This window comes from Schistocerca piceifrons, chromosome 2 (assembly GCF_021461385.2).
Source record: "Schistocerca piceifrons isolate TAMUIC-IGC-003096 chromosome 2, iqSchPice1.1, whole genome shotgun sequence".
NCBI classification, from domain to species: domain Eukaryota; kingdom Metazoa; phylum Arthropoda; class Insecta; order Orthoptera; family Acrididae; genus Schistocerca; species Schistocerca piceifrons.
In genome coordinates, this window is record NC_060139.1 from 51,602,248 (window position 1) to 51,623,538 (window position 21,291).

Sequence of the window (21,291 nt, forward strand, 5' to 3'; positions counted from 1 at the left end):
TGATTCCGTGTTGGGGGCCCCGTATAAGCCAATAAAGTCTTTGTTGATGGCTAAGGTATTATCGACAGTACCAATACAAAATGACACTTGTTCGTGAATTGAAGAATCACTTGTTTCGTTGACCACAATATAAAAATGTTCAGTCTTCTTGAATGAAACCAATACCTTTCTCAACACAGAGTTTCCTAGTAGATCAATGATCTCGATTTGAATAACGTGGGATGTCCACTTATACTCCGAACGCCCTAACCAATCTTTAAACACAGATACGTCATTCTTTCAGAGTTACAACAATTGAAAACGATTTGAGTTTACGTCTTTGTGCCCTGTAATTGCTAGTCCCTGTTGGCACAGAAATTACATCTTAGTAAAAATTGTCTCAAGAGCTAAAAGGCATTTCTTCATATCACTAACTGTGAATTCCATTGGGAGTCCACACTTCAGTTAGTAATAGAATTTAGTTTCAGAACACCTTCTTTATGCGTAAACGTATTTTCATGAAGATTGAATTTTTCCAAATCCTTTTTTCAGTTAGAAAACCCTACGGCAAAAAGCATCTTCTTTATTTGAAGAAAAATGTAATAGACTTTTAGCATCTGCCTGTTTGCAGCTTTTGCAAAACACTTTTTCGGTAGAGCTTTCATATTCTAGCCATGTATATTTGGTCAACCACGACTTCTGAAATGATCTTCCGTTATCAGATTACGCAGGTTTCGGCTGTGAACGGTTCTCGCCTGAAGACGACGAGAAATTGACGACACAATAATTGTTGGAGGTTGACATGTAGTATCATCAACTTCCAAGCACGCCTTTTTGGTATAAAATTTACCCATTGCAAACTTAATTCACAATACAGTAAGAGACTGAAGTAAACGAATAAAATGTAGTCGTATAAAATAGTCCACTACACACTAAAGCCGGAAAATGAAACACGTCTGCAGCATCAACTGAACGAAACTATCCACACTGAATGACTGCGACAGCAGGGTGGAGCTTATACACTCCTGGAAATTGAAATAAGAACACCGTGAATTCATTGTTCCAGGAAGGGGAAACTTTATTGACACATTCCTGGGGTCAGATACATCACATGATCACACTGACAGAACCACAGGCACATAGACACAGGCAACAGAGCATGCACAATGTCGGCACTAGTACAGTGTATATCCACCTTTCGCAGCAATGCAGGCTACTATTCTCCCATGGAGACGATCGTAGAGATGCTGGATGTAGTCTGTGGAACGGCTTGCCATGCCATTTCCACCTGGTGCCTCAGTTGGACCAGCGTTCGTGCTGGACGTGCAGACCGCGTGAGACGACGCTTCATCCAGTCCCAAACATGCTCAGTGGGGGACAGATCCGGAGATCTTGTTGGCCAGGGTAGTTGACTTACACCATCTAGAGCACGTTGGGTGGCACAGGATACATGCGGGCGTGCATTGTCCTGTTGGAACAGCAAGTTCCCTTGCCGGTCTAGGAATGGTAGAACGATGGGTTCGATGACGGTTTGGATGTACCGTGCACTATTCAGTGTCCCCTCGACGATCACCAGTGGTGTACGGCCAGTGTAGGAGATCACTCCCCACACCATGATGCCGGGTGTTGGCCCTGTGTGCCTCGGTCGTGCCTCCTGATTGTGGCGCTCACCTGCACGGCGCCAAACACGCATACGACCATCATTGGCACCAAGGCAGAAGCGACTCTCATCGCTGAAGACGACACGTCTCCATTCGTCCCTCCATTCACGCCTGTCGCGACACCACTGGAGGCGGGCTGCACGATGTTGGGGCGTGAGCGGAAGACGGCCTAACGGTGTGCGGGACCGTAGCCCAGCTTCATGGAGACGGTTGCGAACGGTCCTCGCCGATACCCCAGGAGCAACAGTGTCCCTAATTTGCTGGGAAGTGGCGGTGCGGTACCCTACGGCACTGCGTAGGATCCTACGGTCTTGGCGTGCATCCGTGCGTCGCTGCGTTCCGGCCCCAGGTCGACGGGCACGTGCACCTTCCGCCGACCACTGGCGACAACATCGATGTACTGTGGAGACCTCACGCCCCACGTGTTGAGCAATTCGGCGGTACGTCCACCCGGCGTCCCGCATGCCCACTATACGCCCTCGCTCGAAGTCCGTCAACTGCACATACGGTTCACGTCCACGCTGTCGCGGCATGCTACCAGTGTTAAAGACTGCAATGGAGCTCCGTATGCCACGGCAAACTGGCTGACACTGACGGCGGCGGTGCACAAATGCTGCGCAGCTAGCGCCATTCGACGGCCAACACCGCGGTTCCTGGTGTGTCCGCTGTGCCGTGCGTGCGATCATTGCTTGTACAGCCCTCTCGCAGTGTCCGGAGCAAGTATGGTGGGTCTGACACACCGGTGTCAATGTGTTCTGTTTTCCATTTCCAGGAGTGTATATCCGAGGCGTCGTTAAGGCGACGCGAGGCGGAGGATTCCAGGCACATCTGCTCCAGTCCTTTTGATGTCGCCGCAGTTGCAGCGCTGGCGCCCCCCCCCCGCTCCCCCCCCCCCTTCCCTGGCGCCAGACTTTACCCGAAGGTTCGTGCAAAGGGACAATTTCTAAGTGTTCCCGCAGCACCGTAACACTATCATGATTCAAACCACTTATTTACCGTTAACCTGATTACTACCGTAATAATTATTTGTTTTAAGTCACTACTGAATGTATTTTAAGAGGTAACTATCGTCAAACAAGGAAAATAAAAAATTGCGACGTAATACTGTGATTTTACAAAGCATAATATAAGTAATAATTTCTTTTACATATTGGAATTTTTGAGGGGGCTCGCGCACCCTCAGGCCCCATGGAGTCGGTGCCTGTGGAGACAGCTGTCTGAATGCCGTCATACTGGTCGCCAAGAACGGGTTGGTCCCAGCGAGTGACGACCCCCTACAACTTAGTGGTACTACCAAATGCCTCGGAACAGAGTTTCAATGGCGGCATACGGCGCACTGCGGCCATTAACTACTGTCACTTGTTAACAGCAAATTCGGATCAAGATCACCAACTTTCGTCTGCTAACACTCGAGATTTTTCAAGGCCACACTACGTCAATATTTATCTAGCATCACGCATTCCACGCGTAAAGTTCTATGTACTGACTTAGCAGAAAATCGTAAGAAATTTTGGTCTTATGTCAAAGCGGTAGGTGGATCAAAACAAAATGTCCGGACACTCTGTGACCAAAATGGTACTGAAACAGAGGATGACAGACTAAAGGCCGAAATACCAAATGTATTTCTCCAAAGTTGTTTCACAGAGGAAGATTGCACTGGAGTTCCTTCTCTAGATTGTCGCACAGATGACAAAATGGTAGATATCGAAATAGACGACAGAGGGATAGAGAAACAATTAAAATCGCTCAAAAGAGGAAAGGCCTGTGGACCTGATGGGATACCAGTTCAATTTTACACAGAGTACGCGAAGGAACTTGGCCCCCTTCTTGCAGCGGTGTACCGTAGGTCTCTAGAAGAGCGTAGCGTTCCAAAGGATTGGAAAAGGGCACAGGTCATTCCCGTTTTCAAGAAGGGACGTCGAGCAGATGTGCAGAACTATAGACCTATATCTCTAACGTCAATCAGTTGTAGAATTATGGAACACGTATTGTGTTAATGACTTTTCTGGAGACTAGAAATCTACTCTGTAGGAATCAGCATGGGTTTCGAAAAAGACGGTCATGTGAAACCCAGCTCGCGCTATTCGTCCACGAGACTCAGAGGGCCATAGATACGGGTTCACAGGTAGATGCCGTGTTTCTTGACTTCCGCAAGGCGTTCGATACAGTTCCCCACAGTCGTTTAATGAACAAAGTAAGAGCCTATGGACTATCAGACCAATTGTGTGATTGGATTGAAGAGTTCGTAGATAACAGGACGCAGCATGTCATTCTCAATGGAGAGAAGTCTTCCGAAGTAAGAGTGATTTCAGGTGTGCCGCAGGGGAGTGTCATAGGAGCGTTGCTATTCACAATATACATAAATGACCTTGTGGATTACATCGGAAGTTCACTGAGGCTTTTTGCGGATGATGCTGTGGTGTATCGAGGGGTTGTAACAATGGAAAATTGTACTGAAATGCAGGAGGATCTGCAGCGAATTGACGCATGGTGCAGGGAATGGCAATTGAATCACAATGTAGACAAGTGTAATGTGCTGCGAATACACAGAAAGATAGATCCTTTATCATTTAGCTACAAAATAGGTCAGCAACTGGAAGCAGTTAATGCCATAAATCATCTGGGAGTACGCATTAGGAGTGATTTAAAATAGAATGATCATATAATGTTGATCGTCGGTAAAGCAGATGCCAGACTGAGATTCATTGGAAGAATCCTAAGGAAATGCAATCCGAAAACAAAGGAAGTAGGTTGCAGTACGCTTGTTCGCCGACTGCTTGAATATTGCTCAGCAGTGTGGGATCCGTACCAGATAGGGTTGATAGAAGAGATAGAGACGATCCAACGGAGAGCAGCGCGCTTCGCTACAGGATCATTTAGTAATCGCGAAATCATTACGGAGATGATGGATAAACTCCAGTGGAAGACTCAGCAGGAGATACGCTCAGTAGCTCGGTACGGGCTTTTGTCAAAGTTTCGAGAACATACCTTCACCGAAGAGTCAAGCAGTATATTGCTCCCTCCTACGTACATCTCGCGAAGAGACCATGAGGATAAAATCAGAGATACTAGAGCCCACACAGAGGCATACCGACAATCCTTCTTTCCACGAACAATACGAGAATGGAATAGAAGGGAGAACCGATAGAGGTACTCAAGGTACCCTCCGCCACACACCGTCAGGTGGCTTGCGGTGTATGGATGTAGATGTAGATGCAGATACTTCCAGTACCGGTACTGATGACTCGAAGTGTATTAGCGACATTTGGAACCTAGGTCGTTACAGGCATGCTCTTCAAAGTCAGTTACGAATCGTTGAACCTTCCCCCAGACAGAGAGAGGTCTTGGCCATTCTCCACGTCCACGACTGAGCGGTGGCCCTGTTTGTCATCTCGCACACCAAGCTAAGGTACCACCATGCAGAAAGCTTGAATAGTTTGCTGCAGGAGTCCCTGATTCTGCGCTCCCTCACGACCCTAATTACCACGGAAGACATACGCTCACCTTCCTGCTACCTCGGTCACTTTTACATTAAACACTGTTACGTCCGTATCACGACTTGCGGCGGCGCGGAAGATACTTCGCATCCTACAACGGAGGCTTGCACCAAACACGACAAGTAGAGACCGAGAACCCTCACATTTGTTGGAAGGAGATGTGGCGGACGATACACCCCATTACACTGTATACAGACTTCCGATCAACGTGGTACATGACAGTCAACGGTAAACAAGTCAAGCGATCACGTCTTCCCAAGATACATATAGCCTACTCACCTGTATGTGCTGAATGCTGAATCCCAGACATGGACGGGCGCCGTCTCATGCAGCGCATCAAAAGACGTATGGCGTTTGGTGCGCCAAATTTGTCGTATTTTCTACGGGTGACCACACAACGTATCGCACCTCGGCTGCTACTTTTCCCGGATGAACTATATTTCTCGCTCACCAAAACCAATGCAGTTACGTTGGTCCGTGGACATGCGGTGAAATATTAATTTCACGAGAGACCAAATGATGTACTGCACTTTTGTAACTAACTACAGGAACGTCGTTGTAACATAGCACCGAACGCAAAGTATAGGTAATGTTTTTCTGGTTACTTCGGGAATACCCTAAGCTACCCTCCCCGCACCTGGATCATCAACAGATAGGAGAAGATACCCATTGACTTAGCTGAAGAGAACATGACCGATTATGGGTGGGAAAACCTACGAAACGCATGAAGACATAAGTGGATGATAAAGCGTAAGGACAGCAGAGCCAAACCTTTCTACATCGTACAACGAAGCAAATTTTCCGTTTCCCCATATGCACTGCTTCGGAGCAGAAATCTCCCGAGATTATTCATTTTGTTTAATTAGTGCACGATGCGGTGCAGAAAATAAAAGTAAAAATATCTTCCTACTATTTGTTTCCCCTCACCACTACTAAACCCTTGATGGCGAGGGGGAACACCTTGGCCAGGCAACGAGTTACGATCCCTGCTCACTCTGCCTCCCATGCCCTCCCCACCCTCCACACCTTCCTCTCCACTCCTCCCAATAGCAGAAGTGATTAAGGTGACCGCTCGCGTTAAGCAGCACAGCCGGATACGAGTCCTGTCTAGAGCAAACATTTTCGTGTGTCATGAAGAGGTTTTATACCTATATCTAATGCAGCTGTAATATTTAGGAAGGACGGAGGTATTTTGATGAGATCCTTAGTAATCTTCATTGTTAGCTGCCATTTGAAATGCATATTTTCGTAATACACAAGGAGAACTTCACAATACGCTGTTCTACGTACAACACGACATGACCAAACACAAGACACGACTGAAACATGGTCAAAGAGACTGCTGGAACAAGACAGAAATGATATGCCAACATGTCGGAAATACAAGGTCTACTCCATAAATAACCGGATATGGTAGATAGCATAAAAAATAAAAAACTTCGACGAAGTTTGTGCTTTTTTGTTATGTTTTTTTTTTTTTTTGGGGGGGTGCTGAAACTGTTAACAGACTGGCCTGGCACGTCTGCCTTGGAAACAGGGTGCTCGAAATCAGTGAAACAAGATCGCCTTGCTGGTTTGCACTAACGTTGAGTTGCGCAGCGTCATTAGTTTTCTGTTAGCTGAATAACTGAAACCAATCAAATTTATCATCAGATGGCAGTGCAGGTTGCTGAAAGTTGTCTAACACGAGTTTATGATTGCACTGATAAGTTCAAAGAGGGTACAACAAATGTTTGGGATCCACCACAGGCTCTGTTGAGCAGTCATGGAGAACATCACGGGAGTTGATACGAGAAGCAGGCGTATTACAGTCAGTGATATTGGAGTAACGATAATCATTAGCGACGGATGAGCCGACCATATTGTTCGTGACGCACTGAGGTTCAAGAAACTGCATGCAAGGTGAGTTCCAAAATATTTGACATAAAAAAAATAAGCAAAGGTGTATGGTTGCGTCCAGTGGGCTTTTGCGATAGTACGAGGCTGAAGATGAGGCATTCTTTCGCCGTATTGCAACGGGAGATGATGATTGGGTGCATTTTTAACACACTGAAAGGATCTCTTAGTTGCTGAAGGTTCGCTCAAGTTGAAGTCAAGGCAGCTGCGCGTAACCTGCTAGACACACTCTCCCAAGAACTCTTTTGCATGTGAAATGAACAAGCTTGTACAGACATGACATAAGTGCACAGACGTTGAGGGTTATAACAGTGAAAAATAAGTGAGTATCGTATTCCATAATTATGGTTTCTTATTGACTGAACTTTGTACACTCTTCGCCGTCAAAATAAAGTTATTTATCGCAATAATTACAGATAGCTGGTTGTAAAGAAACATTCGAACTATGGACATAATAGTACTGTGTTTCTTTTTCAAAATATATAAGATTTCAAGCATCGGACACATCTGACATTATTTTTCAAAATTATTAATTCTATAATATTAAAAGAAATACACATAGCTTGCATATTGGCACCAGTGGGAAGACCTATAGGTTTTGCAGCTCTTGCTGATGACATATCATCTTTTGTTGTATGACCCTTTACAAGCACAATGATCTTGCAAATTCAGTGATTCTACTTCAAAAGCGTATAAATTACTTACTAATATATAAGGAGTTTGCTTATTTGCGCTCCTGAAATAAATTACAGATTATGGGGCCAGCGTAGTTAAATCTAATTACACTTTAAAGTTGTCGAAATACATAATAATTGGCTCTATAACAATGGAAAACATAAGCCTTTGTGTCGATCTAACTTCCAGGTATAAGTGCTCATTATGACGAGAATTACCAAAGTAAACAACGTTACTCCCAGATCTACATTCGTCTACGCTCATCTTTAAACCTGATATCAAAGGCAGCCAAACATTAAAGCGACGATGTTAGAAATGTTTGTAGTGACTTCATCTTGCAGTTTATGAAGTTTTCATTCGTTGCTGTCACACAATGGACGCAATATGACACTTCGGTGAAACAGCACACAGAACAGTAGTAATACCCATTTGTAAAGATGATAACCGATGGCTGCCATGCTTTCAGTACCAAGCAAGCATTGTAGCGACTCCTTGCTACGATATTAATTTTCTCTTGCAGAATAAAACCCTTGTCATCTGCTGCTGACAATGCCAAGGAGGCAAGGCAGTGATATTTGACACACACAAATAGCCTTCCAGAATTGAAACAGTGTTCTGAGACCAGAAGCTGATAGTGTATGTGCCGTAACTTGACAGTGGGTGAATGCTACTGGATCTTTAAACCGTAGTGTATGGCTAGTAGCTGACAGTGTACGTGCAGTGAATGTCGGCTACTGGATCTTTAAACTATATTGTATCTGCCCACCCAATAGTATCGGCGAGTAACGGCAGTCACTATACTGCACATATGGGGATATGGCAGACACCATGCTACTGATCTTCGTGGGCCCTTCCAATGACATCTAAAATGGTTGTACTAAAAATGATTACACTGGATAAAAATTACACTGGAAAACGATTACACTGGTAAACTGTTTTACCGGAAACTGATTACACTAAAAAACATTCGCACTTTCGCTGAGTAAATATAAATGCACCTATGGTGTAACGGCGGTCGTCTTGTCAATCGGAATCATAGTCCCTCTTCGTATCAAAATAATTTACACTGGAAGACGGTACAATGGAAGATAGTTAAACTGTAAAACGTTTCACAGGAGAAGAGGCATACTGGAAACTGTTTGCACAGGGAAATGGATATGCTGCAGAAGAGTTCCTCTGGAAAATTGCTACACTGAAGAAAATCTACAGAGGAGAACAGTTGCACTGGAAAATGGTTACAGACACACTGTATATACACACTGTTGGCTACTGGTGTTATAATACAACTTTAGGATCAAGTAGCGAATACCCACTGTGAAGCCGTGGAATATATAATATATGCTTCTGGTTTTAGGACACTATTACAGTTCTAAAGCCTGTTTAGGTCAACGATCACTGACTTGCATGACGGTTACTAAAATGCTTGACTTTACCAGCAAAATAGGATAAATGGTTTGTATGGCAGTGTAAAGTTAGTACCCTTGGATGTTTGGCTGGCTTTGAAAGAATACCTTCCACGTTTCTAAGCTGTGGGAATGTGTATTACAACTGTTCATTACGCAAATTTTTCGAAATGTCATGTAGCTGATAACGTTGTGAACTGCAATTAGAAATTAATACCCCAACACAGAGTCTCTATAATGTATGGCTGGCATTGGTAATGGATTCCCGGGAAAGGTACTTTAAGCAGTGAGCTGGACCATCTGGGTTTTCTGTGCGATTTTACAACCAAATTTTATACAATGTGATGAAGTTATTGCATAGCAAAAAAATGAAACTATGCTCATTTGTTATTATAATTTATCTTATAGGGGAGCTGCTAATGGAAAAAAAACGACTTTTTAAATTAGGATGCTGAATAGGTCATTTAATAAAACGTCACCGTCTGGTTTCAGTGTAACGCATCAACAGATATCTGTGAACCAGAGGATACACAGTCATACAGTAAAAGTAACAGCTGGCATGGTGCATTACAAAAATATAGATAGGTTACAGGTTAAGGACAGATACCAGATACATCCAGTTGTACACGTGAAGTTAAATAACTATGGGAGTCTGTCATCTTAACAGTAAAGACTGTAAACTGCTGCGCTTAACGCTGTGGTTTGAAAATGACACGCACGTCAATATCGTGATTGTCGGATCAAGAACGAAATAAGAGTTCTTGCTGATCATATTGTTATTGACATACTGGAAAGCTGTGGGCTCAAGTAAACAGAAAGTTGGGCCGTTACACGTAGAGCTCAGACAGGGACCCATGTTTCTGGCAGAAAACTACAAGGTTAGACACAGTGATCGCGAGGCGGTGCATTAGTGACTCACCAGACTGTTCTTTGCAGCTAAATGAATTATCGCGCAGACGTGATATGAATGCGAACATTTATTTAAAATACACTTTTCATTTTGTTGAAATGATGGCTTAATCGTGTTGTTGATTATCATTTAACAAAATGTGTAAAATAAAATTAATTTTCCTGACAGAATAGACTTGTCATCGCTGCCCAGCCAAAACGGCTAAGGACAAAATATTGAAAATGAAAGAGGATGTTGACCTTATACTGGAGGCATCGTTTTGGAAGGAATATTTCAAAATTATACCCCCAAAGGGGTGAAATAGAGGATGAAGAGACTTTTGAAAATGTGTCGCTATGTAGGTTAATTGGAAGCTACATTTAGGAAAATTAGTATTTGGTTTCTTGGTCAGAAAAAGAAATACATGTTCCAGAATTTTTTTAAATTCACCCCTTAAGGGACTGAATTAGTGCGTGACACTGGTTTCTGAAAATAGATCATTATTAAAGGGCTACTAACTAACAATTTAAAGCTTCATCTATGAAATTTCGTATTTCACTTCTTCGTTAGAAAAAAATACGTATTACAGTGAAATAGTTTTATAAAAAATATTTCTTTAAGAAAGCAGAATCGAATTTTGGTCAGAAGTACATTCAGAGAAGATCATGCTTCTGTCGTCATAATTGGCTTGAAAAGTTTAGACGTAAATCAGAGAAAACTGTTTTGCAGCCATCACAACAAATCCGCTTCGACATAGTTGCATAGAAAAAGAAACGGATCTTTGCTACGTTAATATTTCAGTTGGACAAATATATATGTTCATAAAATTATTTTTATTGTAATTATTAATTAAAATAATCGTAATTCATGTCAAAATTTATACCACGTTTAAATGCAATTCCGTGCGCAGGGATACTTGTTTGTGGAGAGAGTTCAGTACCGGTTTTAAGCCTGGCGCTACTGTCTACAGATTCACTGATCCGATTCGTCTCTTTATTTTCTTAACTTAATTACGCCAGTTGGAAAACGTTAATCACGCAAAGGCTGGCAGCCATGAAAAGGGTTTATAACTCTTTTACAGAGTTTAGATTTACAAATGAACGATGGCAACACACAAGTTCGATAAAAAAATAATCTTTGTGAACCATACAAAATATGCGAGCGAAGCAGCGGGCGCTAAAATAGTACATAATAGTAAGTAACATCTGATCACGTCGGTTTCAAGGTACTTCCAGCGCCGATGATGACAGCGATGCAATCCTACCAATGCATTATACGCTATGTTATTGTGTACAATAACAACAAGGAATTTTTTCTAACTAAGCGTTGAACTTAGCTTTGATTTCACTCACAGTATTCCCTCTTCCATGCTAAACTGGTCCAACGCTATGTTTCTATGATTTAAAATTCCTGAGAACAAACCAAATTAATGCATTTCATGAAAGAACGTCGAAAAAAAAAAACAACACTTTGTATGTTTCTCATAGCAATACGATCAATGATATTTTCAATTAGAAACCCTCATATTTCTATTGTAAATGATGATCATGTCAGCTTGTTCTTTCATATAAATATTTCAGCACCACAGCTCTGATTACCGACTATACTAGTAAACTATTCCGATCTTCCATCTAAAAATGGAACAATAACTTTCGCACTGGAATTCATGAAAGGATATTTTTGTATGTCCCATTCCTTTCAGATTTTAATTTCATCCAGTGTCTTAATACAGTAGCTTAAGATCAAAACCGTGACCACAACGGTGAATACAGAACTAAGAAGACGGAACAAAGCGATACTTTATTGGTTTTCTCCAATATATTACACATTTTACTCCTCTTACCTAGAGGTCAGTACAAATAGGGTATGTTTAAAACGACAGAGCTAGAGCTATTTTCATTACCTATCAAAAAGTAACATAAATGTTCACATCGCATTACCACTCGTCCTGTTTGCGTGCGTTTTGAGGCACCTTGTTTATCACCCCATTTAACAGATTGATCAACTAGTGGTGCCGTAATAAACCTCTCTCATGGCACATTGCTCAGCTCGCAGAATAATAACTCTGACCGATGTGAAGCTGAAGTGATGTCGCTCAGCCAGAGGTAGATCAGACGAGAGATGAAACCCAGACGAGTCTCGGTGTTAGAGTGATCGTTCATCAATTACAGCAGTCACATCGCTGAACATTACGTATTTCAAAGCAGAATCCGTGATATGTAACGTGTCATGCCACACTGCGCTAACGTCATTTCGCCGTTGAAAGGCTTCAGTTCTCATTACGTAGGGGATGGTGTGGCAGCCCCACACAGCCTACACTCACTTCCGTAAGATACTATCAACAATTGCAAAATTAACTGCGCACAGTCAGGGTATCGCAGATAGAACCTTACGGAAGTCTATGGGATAACCTTGAAGCTGCTTGTGCAGCTCACTATTAGTTTTGCGTAGTTCTGAGACAAGTCCGTCAACAGGCTCTAAAGCCAGTTTTATCCCCTGATCTTTGCGTAAAATATTTATTTCGATATGTAACAGTCAAATCCTTAAATATTGCCACAAAATGAAAATAAATTGCTAAGTAAGAACCAAATGAAGATTTAAAGTGAGGGGTTTGCTGCAGAAATGATGTAACCCACAATTTTTGTGTTTTTAGAAAAAAACGAGTCACAGTTAAATAAACAGTATAAATTAACTATTCCTGTTACAAAAAGTTTTTTTACGTGGCGTGACATTATTAAATGTAAATATTTACTCTCTAGAAATTGCATTTTCAGTACTAAAATTTTGGGTTACGCCAATTTACCTCCAAGTAAAATCTGAACTTTACTGGTGTATTCCACATTTATGTTCTTTTATGCATCATTGTTGCTCTCTACAAACAAAATATGTATTTACTGCCAGAGTGAAGTAACCTACGTTATCATAGTTTTAAGAAAAATGATAGAAATAACACTATTTAAAGTAAATAAACTGTATGTTTTAAAGTGAATAAACAACATTTTTTTCACATTTTGCTACAAACACAGTATAAAAAGTTCAAGTTCTTTCTTTTCTGACATAAGTATTCAAAGTAATGCACCTTTTTAAGGTAATATTACAAAAAAATCTAGATATTCCTCCCGGTAAACAAGCAATCACTCGTTTTCGACTTCTTCACTCAAAGATATGTCTGTATAAGATTTTGGATTTGTAGCCTGTGAATTATTAATGTCTTCTTAAAATATGTGATGGATGGGAGGAATATTTTTCATCTTTAGCTTCAGCAAGTGTCATTTAGGTTTTTTTTCTACTTAGATAACTTCAACAGCGTGACACAACTTGGTTGATGTATTTGACGTCCTTCTGGTTTTCTTGCAATTCATGGACCTGTATGGCATATCAGAGAAATCGATTTCAAAATGTTTTTACTTGTGATATATCTCCACCCAGTTGATTTTGTCACTGTCCATAGAAATTTTCTTCTTATCAGCTATATCTGTTTGGGATATTTGCAATGATAGAAACTAAACTTCTTGTATTGGCCAGTAACACGTTCCATCTTCTTCACATTTCGTTTCCACACATCAAGAGTCTTCTTCCCTTTCTAACCTTTTTTTGAATGGTAGGAGGGTCATCTTAACCATCAATAAAGATCCACTCGCATCAGATCAGCAATTTCATTACCTCCAACGACAACAACTGTTGTTTTAGTTGAGGTACTTGCCACTTGCCCATCATTTGCAGGATCTGTGAGATTACTTTGTGAATCATTTATACCTTTAGGTACTGACACAGCAGTGGCTTGTAGTCCTTCTGTTTTAGCACTGGCACTGGTTTGTCTTTTCACAGTTCTCTTTTTAAGCTTCCTTTTGGAGGTTTCATAATCAGAGTCACCTTCGTACGAAGAAGCATGTGAAACATATTCTTCATCAGAACCAGAATCACTGAGATTTTCTTCACTAAATAAACCCTTAGTGTTTTATACCAATTTTTCTCTCAGTTAATTTCAAAATAGCTGTCTACAAGTTACACCACTAACTTTTTACTCCTCAAAGAAGTACAAAAACGAAAGGCTATAAAAATAAAGTAATGAAGTACCAAAAGCTCAAAAATATAAAAAAAATGTGTACTTGTCAGTTACACCGTTTCTCCACCAAATCCCTCAAGTGACAGGAAACATGATGGTACGCATTCCTCCTCCTTACACGAGGCATCACAACAACGTTTCACCAGAAAACGCCGGCCAACTGCTGTTTGTGTATGAGAACTCGGTTGGAAACTTTCTTCATGTGAGCACGTTGTAGGTGTCGCCACCGGCGCCAACGTTGTGCGAATGCTCTGAAAGCTAATCATTTGCATATCACAGCATCTTCTTCGTGTCGGTTAAATTTCGCGTCTGTAGCACGTCATCTTCGTGGTGTAGCAATTTTAATGGCCAGTAGTGTAAAGCATTGAAATTCGAATAAAAATGTAAATTACGACCGTTGACTACCGACAGTCATTAATACCGTTATGCATTACATTTCTCGGTGTTGATTAATAAAGATTAATTATTGTGATGTAATTGATTTTTATATCCTGACTTTATATACGTAATGGGACAGTTGGCAGAAAAACGGTCAAGTTACACACATAATGCAGCCCATTCTGTTTGTCAGATTAACCTTCACTCCGAGAAGCAATGCCGTCAGCGAATCTAATCATTGATATGGTTTAACTCTCAATTTTAATCTCCTTCTGAAACTCTTTTTTTACTTCCATCATTGTTTCTGCGACATGTTGACTGAGCTGTAGGAATGAATGACTGCATCCACGTCTTACACAATTTTTAATCCGAGAACTTCACCCAGGTGTTCCGTTGTTACTGTTCTCTCTTGGTTCTTTCAAATATTGTATACTGACGGTCGTTCCCTGTAGCTTACTACTGTTTTCTTCATACTTCGGAACGTCTTGTGACGCCTGACATTGCTGAATGCGTTTGCATGCTCGGCAAATTGTATGAACGCGTCGCGATTTTTATTGCCTCTTGCTTCAGTCATCAAATGCAATATCAGAACGGCTTATCTCGCTGCTTTATCTCCCTAAACGCAAAATGATCTTCAGATCCTCAATTTCCTTTTTCATTTGTCTGTATTTTGGTCTTGTCAGCAACTGATGCATGAGCTGCAAGGCTGATTGTGCGGCAGTTCTCGTATGTAACTGTTCCTTCTGCCTTCGACACTGCGTGTATCATATTTTTCCGTAAGTATGATAGTTCCTACCCACTGACTTGAATAGTCGTTTGCTTTCCACTTCCTTCAAGGATATCAGAAACTCTGCAGGAATGTTATTTGTCCCCTCTACTCTATTTGTTTGCAGGTCTTCCAAACATCTGTCACTGGATCTGCTATGGCCCAACATAGACTTAATCTTCCTCTTCTGTCATACTGTCAGGCGGTCGCTCACCCTCGTAGAAGCCTTCAGTACACTATTTCCGCTTCTGTCTCTTTCATGTTTGACAGTGGAATTCCCACTGCGCTATCGACGTTTCCCGGAGTCTAGTTTTGACTTTTGTATATGCTGCACCAATCCTTTTGACGACCATTTCTCCTGCAAAAGAGCGAGGTGCCGCAGCGGTCAAATCACGTCATTCGTATTCAGGAGTACGACAGCTCAAATCCCAGTCCGGCAATCCAGATTTAGGTTTACCATGATTGCCGTAAATCGCTCGAATCAAATCCCGGAATGGTTCCTTTGAAAAGGGCTTAACCGATTTCTTTCCCCATCCTTCCCTAATCCGACCTTGTGCTCCTCTGTAATGACTTCGCTGTCGAAGGGACGTTAAACTCTAATCTTCCCTCCTCATTTCTTCTGCAGCTATTTCGCTTTGATTTCCCCTTCACTTCTGCTTTATTTCATTCGTCAGTGACTTATATATTGCTGTATTACCATTTTTCCCTGAACGCTTTTATATTTCCGTCCATTGTCCATTAATTTTTTATCAATTGAAGGCACAATTTGTGTAAATGAACCCGTGTTCATATTATGTCACTTTATTTATGAAGGTCCGTTTTCTTCATACAAATTTTAAAAATCGCTATTATCAGTTTTGGCTACTGCTATCCTCAGATCGTAAAATATTCTGGTGTAGGTATAAACGTGAAAATCTATACGTGAAAGTACGCAGAAAGTTGAAGTATTTATTCTGTTACCTTACATTTTCTTTTGCAATTGCTTTCCTTGAATCAGTGTTTGTTTATTCCACTCCTTACATTGCCCCATTTTATGGATGCTCTTATTTCTTCAAATGAATTGCCTAGTGATGTGTTCGCTATTGCAGTGTCCATACCCTCAGAGAACTTCCAGCTCAGCTCACCACACTTCAGTACAGAATAGGACCTTATTCAGAAATGAACGCCATCTACTGTTCATCTCTTCTAAGATGTGATACGAATGTATATAGGTACGCCTCTCTCTGATTTTGGAAACTCTGTCTGATCATTATACAATCTACCTGCTATCGCCATCCATTTCAGGGTCCTTACCAAATATACTTTCACGTCTCCTGATTTTTGAACAGTTTATTCTATCTTTTAGAAGGAATTTATTACAGAACGCAGATGTTCTTTCTCCTCTTTCATTCGTGCCACAGAGTCCATATTCACCCGCATCTTCTTGCAATTCAACGGCGTTCCAATCCTCTATTATCACCACCCCTTTTGTACCGAAATATATTTTGGTGGTAATGTTAAGTTACTATGGGACCAAACTGCTGAGCTCATCGGTCCATAGCCTTAACACTTCTTACGCTAAGGACAACACCCACACCCATGCCCGATGGTGAATCCAAATCACCGACGGGGACAGCCGCGCGAACCGTGGTAAGGGGCCTAAGACCGCGCGGCTACCCGCGTGGCCCATATATTTTCTCTACCTCTGCATCATCTCCCTTTATCGTTAACTTGAGTACCTTCTGTATTGCTGTTGGCGTTGGTATGCCGTTCTGATGAAAAAAAAAAAAAAAAACGTATCACGGAAGTCACTTTGCCCACCTACCTATATATGATGAATCCAACACCCGTTCTATAATTCCTTGCGATGCTGATACTTCCCTATATTCGTCTGATCGGAAGCCATTATTTTCGTCACTCCTAGCAATAAATGGTATGTTGCCGTTCTGTTCATGTGATAGAAAGTGCAACAGTGTAATGTCTTACAGCAGCCCCGGCAGTGCACCAGTGATGCTAACGAAGCTTTGGGTCGCCAAAATCGTAAGTGAACAACTGCCAAATAAAAACAAAGTGTATCACACGATTTTCGCACCATTACAGCTGGTGAGAAACTATCTGCAGCCCACGCAGGCTTTGGTGTAAGACACAATAACAACGAATCACAGCTCCACAACGGCAGAAGACGTCACTGGACAGCAATTTCTGGCCATCTAATACCGTCCTTACCCCTTCCTCCTAATTTCTCCTAATAACCCAACAGCTCCTCCAGCAGCGAACAATGAATCTATAATCCTGTGTTAACGTAGTATAAGACAGTGTAAGTAATGATTTTTCGGTGTGCATAAATGCCTTTGAGATGGTCAGAAACTGCTGGAAATGCATTGCATTATGTTAACCTAAACACAACACCAATAAAGTGACTGATAACAGAAAATTCAAATAAGCAATTATTCCACACAATCACGCTTCCCAAACGTGGGCAGTATGGCCACAGATAATTACGATTGTTCAGTATTCTTAGGTCTTCGTTTTGTTCCAGTTTCAAATGGCTCTGAGCACATGGGACTTAACAGCTGAGGTCATCAGTCCCCTAGAACTTAGAACTACTTAAACCTCACTAACCTAAGGACATCACACACATCCATGCCCGAGGCAGGATTCGAACCTGTAACCGTAGCTGTCACGCGGTAGCAGACTGAAGCGCCTAGAACCGCTCGGCCACACCGGCCGGTTGTTCCAGTTTAATGAAACCCATGTCCTCTAATTGTTTCCACGCTCTACTTGGAAGTTCCATTTCCTCTGAAATTTCCACACTATACCTGCACGTTCATTGCAAATCGTTTGCAATTTAATTACTTTTGTCTGAAATTTGGATACATTCTTTTTTTTAACTCGTGGTGCTGTGCTTGTCAGGATTTTGTTTAGTTGCGAGATCCTCTAGTCGACGTGTACCGTTTTCGTTATTCGTGAAGCACCTACGAAAATTTGTCGTCCAACTTACTATTCATTTAATTTGCATTATTAAATTAACGCCACCTGCGTCGTCTAAAGCCACGCCACCTATACTCGGTACAGTAAAATTTTGAGTCCCGTTCATGTAACTTCCCAAGATGGGGCTTAGTGCAATATCCAATGTTGTTGTCGTTTCATTCTCTAAATCGGTTTGTAAAAATAGGCTGCCATCTTTCAGATGCAATGACGCGCCATCGTCAACGCCGAGAGGACTTTCAAATTGCACACGTTTCCGTGTATATATATGTTGAATTAGGCATTGCATTTGCATGTGAGGTACTGTCACCCTGACACTATGTATGTACATTTTCAGTTTCTAACTAATTTCTCTCACTAATGACATTGTCTGAGTTTGCCTGAACATTTGAGCCTTGTAAACTACTCATTCATCGATTATCTTCGGACATATTGTTTATATTCCTAACTTAATACAGTTACTGTGTTGTTTTCGTTCAGTGAATTAACTTAAGACTGTTGTAAATAATGTCTGTCGCAATGACTAGGAAGCAAGGGAACGTAAGTTGAATAGAAAAGCACCTCTATCGGACGTTCTAGCAACGAAACATTTGCAGAAACGTTTTTGTAAAATTTGAGAATCTAAATTGATTATTCATAAAATTTTAAAAGGTTTTGAGGTGTCGTTACAATTTTCTTTTCTATATTCGTTGACTCTGCGTCTCGGAAAAAGCACAATAATTATGTGGGCTGCCTACCTTACTCGATGTGCATATGACCAGTTACCTTATTTCGTCTTATTAATAAAGACTGCTGTAGTGATTCTCATTTTTGTACTATTTTCCAGACGTAGCAGGAAAGTTCCTTCGTATCTATTAGATGTATATCGCAATTCACTTGAATTCACATATGAAAGAAGAAATTACATTATTAGTTCATATAAAATATTTTCATCTAGCCTTGTTACGCTCTTGGGTGTTACGATCACCAGTTGCAGTGTAATAAATAGAAAGAAAGTGATAGTTTTTGTTAAAAAGATTTTTGATTGGAGAAATTCGAGTTTTTGTCAAATATATGGACTGCATTGTTACTGTTCCACTCGTGAAGTAATACTCCAATGGAGGGCTGTGGTTGTGCATAGGGTGCACATCTTAATTGAAGAAAGCAAGTACAATTTCATTAACGTTATTCATTAAAGTAAAAAATACCTACAATTTCATTGCAGAGCAGGTCATTTGTAAACGCGATTTATGTTTTTACCCGTGACAGACGACGCACTAGTAGCCACTCGTATTGTCGTATTTATAATACAGACCACGTACGTGACTTCTTCTCCAGCGCGCTGTAGTGGATCAGTTGATAAATGAATTAAACACGCATTGTAATAACTCTAAACTATATTTTTCTCTCAGGAAATACAGGACTTCAGCATCTGGATATCGACTTCTCTTGGAACTGGAATTATCAAGGATTTATGTCACGCGGCACTCCTGAACCGAATTCATCGAAGGGCTTTGCTGGTCGCCTTCCCCGTGGCAGCGTTAGCCCCAGCATTGGAGTGTTGTACGAGTATTATTCATTTCTCTCATTACTTGTACAGGAATAAATCTCATTCATTACTCGCGCTTTCTATTATTTGTTGTTGCACCGTTCACAGATAGAACAGTAGCATTTGAAGTGGTGAGGGAAAAGAGAGCCTGGAATACATCCAACAAACAATAAAAAATGCTAACTCGAAGTGTTAGTCTGCGATGGAGAGTTTAGACAGGAGGGAAATCTTTGGCGGGACGCATAAAATCAGCCAGTAATAACAAAAAAGACAATAAATATAGTCATAATAGTACCGAGAAAAGTAATCTTTCTAATATTTGTGAATGGCCAGATTCTACAAATCAGTAATGGTTTCACGCTACGGTTACTTAAGTTGCAAGATGTGCAGCTCTATCAGGCTGCGGAATTTTTATAGAGAGAGACGCATGCATTCCTGTAAGTGGTCATAATGTATCTAGCTCAACAGTTGATTCTAGTGATCAGAAATCTCAAAAGAAAGAGAATAAAACGGGTACTTCTGACTCAGTAACAATCGCAATCCAACTGGAGCAAATCCCGTACGTGATCTGCTGTATGTATCTCCTCGTACTTCATCTCGTCATTAGTAAGTTCTCGTAAGTAATGAGATTCCTAACGAAACTGTATATAAGTTAATATTGAATAATTGAAATAATTTGTTAAAACTATTACTGTAATTCTACCTGTTAGTGGTCAAGAAACGTAAACTATTGGTCCGAATGGATGATTTGAGAGAGTTGTTGACGTAAGTTGTTTATTAAACGTCTCTGGAACATAGTCTTAAAATAGAAAACACTAAATCTTTCAAATTATAGTTGTATTTTTATACATAATGTAAGTATTTATCCAGCTATTAACAGTGGAATTAAGTTCACTGCTAGTGGCGCTCCATTATTTACTTTTAGTGTCAAATGATAGGAGTCCTGCAGTTATACACTGCTCTGCAAAACTTGAGGACAGTTGGATAAGCTATCATAACATACTGACTACTCAGTCGAAACAGGTGACAGCGTGGGAGCATTTTACCAGAGCTCTACCATCCGTCGATAGTTGGGCGTCCCATGGGGTGCGGTCAGCGTAAGTATAGCGCGAATCGGGACTGGACCTGCAACATCACACAGTTGGAGAAACGGGAAACGACAGTTTGTGTCAGTCATCAAGCAGCTATGGTGCAATGCAGTGGTGTGACCTGGAGACAACATTAGGAAGAACTTACACGAGGATGAATATTAGGGAAATACCAAGAAGGACGAAGTGTGACGATTGGGGGCCATGAGTTTGGCATTGCTCACAGCATTCATCAGGATCATTCCGAACCATAGGCACTGCTGCCTGAATGAGAGAAGGTGGTCTACCACCCAGTAACAGTAGCAAATGACCCCTACCTCTGCAACAGGCAAGAAGGGACCAACGTCAAACAGCGGATGAAATTGCAAACACATTTAGGAGCTCCACAGTGCCACGGCAACTGCATGGGGGTGGCCTCCTTGCCCGATGTCCAACACGTTGCGTTGCCTTGACTTCAGCTCATCAGCTGCACAATTTGGAGTGGTGCCAAGAGTGTAG